Source organism: Lactuca sativa, chromosome 5 (genome assembly GCF_002870075.4).
Source record: "Lactuca sativa cultivar Salinas chromosome 5, Lsat_Salinas_v11, whole genome shotgun sequence".
Classification (NCBI taxonomy): Eukaryota; Viridiplantae; Streptophyta; class Magnoliopsida; order Asterales; family Asteraceae; genus Lactuca; species Lactuca sativa.
In genome coordinates this window covers 307,565,359-307,571,531 of record NC_056627.2, presented here as the reverse complement: position 1 = coordinate 307,571,531, position 6,173 = coordinate 307,565,359, and positions in this window count along the sequence as shown.

Genomic DNA, 6,173 nt, shown 5'->3' with positions numbered 1-6,173 from the left:
CTAAGTCCTAATTAGATACAAATGTGTATCTTTACATTATAATTAGGAACCTCGTGTATTTACAATCCCCGGATCAACTCTTAGCGTCCAAATCGTCATACTTCTCGTCCGGTGAGTTCATACCCCTACGCCTTTTTCACTGTTTTTAACTGTTTTCAGGGGGGAATACAAGCAAACCATAACTGTTTTCAAATCATAACATTTATGTGTTTCAAATAATATCTGGCAAATTTATCAATACTTTTACTCCTTATGTATTATGTAGAGCATAAGGAATGATTTATCAATTACAGCTAAATGGATTTTAGTTAAGAAAATAACCAAACTAATCAAATTATTATGGGAATAATTTGGGATTCTATAACGCTTGTTTTATATCCATATAAAGTTATTAGATAAACTATGTCTGATTCAGTTTATCTCTGTATTATTTGAATATATTGTCAGATAATCTCATTGTATGTATCTATTTTCACTGTATCATGTTTTATAATCTTTGTATGTTTAGTTTTGTATGAGAATTCTGTGAATAGTTTAATACTAGCTTGTGAGATAGTCACTACCCTTTATGGATGATTATGTAAATCCTCTCCGGAAGTGTAACCAGAGTCTCCTGGAGGGAGAGCGAGGAATTTGTGAATAGATCTATTCGGGACTGACAATCCCACACCTTAACTGCTAGCTACAGTTAGGCGGGCACGCCTGGGGTGACAAATTCTGTATATCATTCGACGTCTGACTAACGTCAAGGAGGTCTCGTTGTCGTATCAGTATGGTTACCCGACTCACAATACGTATTAAAATAAATTTATTCACAGCTAGGATTTTGTTTAGAATTTATATCTTGTTCGGGATGATAATCCCATGGTCTTGTATCTATATCTCGTTCGGGATAGTAATCCCATGGTTTTATGTCTATATCTCGTTCGGGATGATAATCCCATGATCTTGTGTCTATATTTCGTTCGGGATGGTAATCCCATGGCTTTGAAACTAAATCTTATGCGGGATGATAATCCCATGATTTTATCAATCTATCATATATCTAGTTTCGGGATAGTGATCCTATGGTTTTTATCAAGTTATCTTACATCTATTTTCGGGATAGTGATCCCATGGTCTTTATCGAATTATCTTGTAACTGGTTCGGGATGTTAGTCCCAGGGTTTTCAAAATACTTTCTATATACAGTTTGTCTAAATTATAGTTTTGTATATTAAACTATACTCTATGTTATTTAATCAATCTTGTATTTAGGAAAATATGGGATTTTCCTGGGGTTAACGTATATCACATAACTGAACTGTAATGAAAGTTAACGAAACTAATTAACATAAGAAAATATGGGATTTTCTTGAATAACAAACCTTTTTGGAAAACTAAAGGAAACCGATACATTTTCATAAAACAAAACCGCTTATGAACTCACCAGCTTTATGCTGATTTTCAAACTGCTTGTATTCTCAGGTCCTCGTTAGACAGGTACCCGACGTTATCTTTTGATGAAGATGGAGTGCTCAGAAGACTCGTCTCTACTTTTTATTATATGATATATGTATAACTTTTGTATAATTTACTTTTGAACCAAATGTAAACTTTCAGATCTATGTAATGTAATGGTTGTTTACTGTGATTACTATGTACATTGGATTTGATACACAACATGGAGTCAACCCCGGGAACGTTTCCGCCTTTGGTTTTCGGGGTGTGACAGATTGGTTTCAGAGCCCTTGTTTATAGTGAACAGAGTATACCAAACCTTACATGGTATAAGACTATAAACATTAAGGGGCCTAAGTGCTCTGAACTAAAAGTATCCTACAAAATATAAGTATTTTCAAAAGTATTTAAGTATGCCGAGCCGTCGAAATCCGTAACTACAAGTAGAAAAAAACATAAATAAATGGGTGTTGTACGCTGCGGTTAAACCTGGGCAGTTATGTAGTCGTGTCTAGGGTCAATATAGCCTGGCCAACTATATTCATTCGCGACACGGGCAACATGTGCTTGGGAGTGACTGTGGCATGCGGCATACCTAAAACTTACCCAATATCCTAAACAACAAATCGTCGCTGCAGCGAACCATGAAATACTATGGGAGTATTTCTCGAACTGATCCTTTGTAAAAATCCTTGTATACGCGTTATTCCTCGATCATTCCTTTAGCGATAACTTATCTGCCCTGATAATTCATTCTTGCTTCATCGCTTAATAGAATTATATTTTTGTCTTAAAGAGATATTCTTTGTTTCATATCTCTTGATTTAATGTAGGGGACTTACCATCCTCTTTTTCCTAATCGCTTTAGATCAAAATGTCTTCAAAGAAGGGATCCAATTCAAGTAACAACAGCCCTCCGTCGCCACCCTCATCTCACTTCGACCCTGTGATGCTCCAGCTGGTTGTCTCTGCTGCAGTGATGTCTGCAATGACGATCTTGAACCCTAACATGTCCATTGGTCCAGGATATAACCCCTACCCCCAAAACCATAGAAATGTTCAGGAGCATCAAAATGAAAACGATAAGAATAAAAAGCGAAAAGGTCAGAGTTCCCAAGGACCCTCCAAGAGGCGTGAAACTGTGGCAGTTCAAGCTGTCACTACTCCTGTCGTTGTGCCTACAGTTCAAGCTGCTGCTACTCCTGTTGCTATGCCTATAGCTCAAGCACCTACCACTGGGTATGTGGGAAATCTCCTTTGGTGCATCAAGTGCAAATATCACCATTATACCCCTGGCCCGTGTTTCAAAAGGATCTGCAAAAGATGTGGCAAAAAGGGCCACTCTGCTTAAAATTGCAAAACACCAGTTCATCTAATTCATCAAGCTTCTGGATCAAGTAATGAACAGGCCTGCTATGGTTGTGGAGAAATCGGACATTTCAAGCGAAACTGCCCAAAGGCAGCAACCACCAACAACATCAACAACACCAAGATGGTTTTAGCTATGAAGCAAGAGAAAGCAGCCACTGATCCCACTGCCGCGGGTATATTTTTCTCGACAATTCATATGTTCGCATTCTTTTTGAATCTAGTGTTAAGAAAGTTTTATTAGTCATTCATTCAAATATCTTCGTAAATATAGTCCTTGTCTATTAATCGAAACATTTTCCGTCAATATGGTTACCAGTGAGAATGAGTGCACTAGCGACTTAGCCCCAAGAGTTTCTTTCGATCGTCTAGTTTAGTCTCACATCCGACCTTTCAAGATCTCCGTAGAGATCGATTCTGCAACCTTCAAGTTTTGAATGCCCTTAGAGCTTGATAACATCTATCTAGACCATCACGTCTCGAATCCTTAGAAGCGTCTGCCCAACGAAACCCTAGTGATTCTTTGAGGAAACCGAAGTCGTCCAGGGTTGGAACCTCCATGAGAAAACAGATTGATATCGTAGATTGAGAGAGTCAAGAAACGAAACCAAGACATGTCCCGATAATGAGAATTCGTTAGAACGCCCAGTATAGACCTGATTCCACTTGAGAAGGTGAAGATCCGAAGCAACAAATCCATTCGTGTTTCATTCCAATCCATGACCTGTATCTTATTCTTTGAATTTCGGGACGAAATTCCCTCTAACGGGGGGATAATGTAACAACCCGAAGTTGTTCATCGCCGAAAACCCATTCTACCCGTATAACTCGTCGGAGATCGAAATGTCCCGATATCGTTTTTGGGTTTAGTTAACTAAAATTATATGTTTATTTTCATTCAATGAGGGTCCAAATCATTTAGGAACTCATGAATTTAACCCAAAACATTTATTTCATAAGTTTTAGAAATATCCTCGTCGGTTGACGGAAACTCAATCGGGTGCGACCTAAAGCATCGTTTAAGGTCGGTATCGGGTAGAATTCCACCGTGTCCAAGTTTTAGGAACTATATAAACATGTTTAACCTCTCATTTGAAGCTTTTTCCTTCTCTCTCTACTGTCTCTCTAACCTCTCTACTAAATCCAAAGATTAAGTGTCCAAAACTCAATTTTAAGGCCTCAAATCCTTAAGGTACCTTCCTAGCCTTAATCTATAGCATGTTTGGCTTCCAAATTTGACATTTAATCATGAAATGGGACTACATAGGTGAGTTTACGGCCCAGGAGGCTGCCTAGGCCGTAAAAACCATTTTGAAGGGTTTTAAGCCCTTAAACTCCTTCCTAAACTCATTTGGACTTTAGATATGGCTAAGGGACTTCAAGATATGGGATTACAACACTTAAATCATGGATTTTGAGTCATTTGAAGGAGTTTACGGCCAAGGCATAAGCTTGGGCCGTAAACTCATGTAAATGGGGTTTTTCATGCCCTTAAACCCTTCCAAATCACTTCTATGGCTTAGATATGAATTATAGGACCTTGGTTTTGGCATTTGGACACTTGAAACATGATTTTTGAGGGACTTATATGAGTTTACGGCCAAGGTGAGTGCTTGGGCCGTAAACTCCCCAAAACTTGGCATAAATTCAATTCTAAGGTGTTAGAAAGCCATCCAACACCACCAAAAGCCTTGGAATAAATCAAAGGACCAACCAAAAATAGTTTAAGGGCCTTAAACACATCATTTGTGGGATTTCTAAGAGTTTACGGCCAAGGCTTGTTCTTGGGCCGTAAACTCCAAGATTTATGGTGTTAGAATGCAAACTAAACACCCCTAAAGCCTTTAGATGAATTTTAGAAGCCCTTCTATGCAAGTTTTAGACCTTGAAACACCTTGTAGCACCCTATAGAAGAGTTTACGGCCATGAGGGGGGTCTCATAGGCCGTAAACTCCATAACACCCCTCAAATGTCCCATAAAACTCATGTTAGGCATTGGAATAATTCTATTAATCACATGTGATTTGTTTTGGGACTATTTAACACCATTTTCTTGAGAAAATAGGAGTTTACGGCCAGGAAGCCATTCTAGGCCGTAAACTCCCATATAAGGGTCTATTTTATGTTTTAAAATCCTTTCAAGTCCTTAAGCCAAGTCTAGAAATTATTCCCTAAGTGTATGAAGTCATTTAGCACCATAAACCACACCCACCATGAGTTTACGGCCGTAAACTCATGGGGAATGGGTGTTTTAGACCAAAAACTCTTATATTAGTTTACTCATGGGGAGTAAACTCAACTCCCAAGTCCCTAGTGTCATTTCACGTCCTTAAACGCCACCCGGGTCCCTCCAAACACTCGTATCGGAGTGTTTTCGCGACTTGAAGCAAGTGTCCCTAACATATAAATAAACTAAGTCCTAATTAGATACAAATGTGTATCTTTACATTATAATTAGGAACCTCGTGTATTTACAATCCCCGGATCAACTCTTAGCGTCCAAATCGTCATACTTCTCGTCCGGTGAGTTCATACCCCTACGCCTTTTTCACTGTTTTTAACTGTTTTCAGGGGGGAATACAAGCAAACCATAACTGTTTTCAAATCATAACATTTATGTGTTTCAAATAATATCTGGCAAATTTATCAATACTTTTACTCCTTATGTATTATGTAGAGCATAAGGAATGATTTATCAATTACAGCTAAATGGATTTTAGTTAAGAAAATAACCAAACTAATCAAATTATTATGGGAATAATTTGGGATTCTATAACGCTTGTTTTATATCCATATAAAGTTATTAGATAAACTATGTCTGATTCAGTTTATCTCTGTATTATTTGAATATATTGTCAGATAATCTCATTGTATGTATCTATTTTCACTGTATCATGTTTTATAATCTTTGTATGTTTAGTTTTGTATGAGAATTCTGTGAATAGTTTAATACTAGCTTGTGAGATAGTCACTACCCTTTATGGATGATTATGTAAATCCTCTCCGGAAGTGTAACCAGAGTCTCCTGGAGGGAGAGCGAGGAATTTGTGAATAGATCTATTCGGGACTGACAATCCCACACCTTAACTGCTAGCTACAGTTAGGCGGGCACGCCTGGGGTGACAAATTCTGTATATCATTCGACGTCTGACTAACGTCAAGGAGGTCTCGTTGTCGTATCAGTATGGTTACCCGACTCACAATACGTATTAAAATAAATTTATTCACAGCTAGGATTTTGTTTAGAATTTATATCTTGTTCGGGATGATAATCCCATGGTCTTGTATCTATATCTCGTTCGGGATAGTAATCCCATGGTTTTATGTCTATATCTCGTTCGGGATGATAATCCCATGATCTTGTG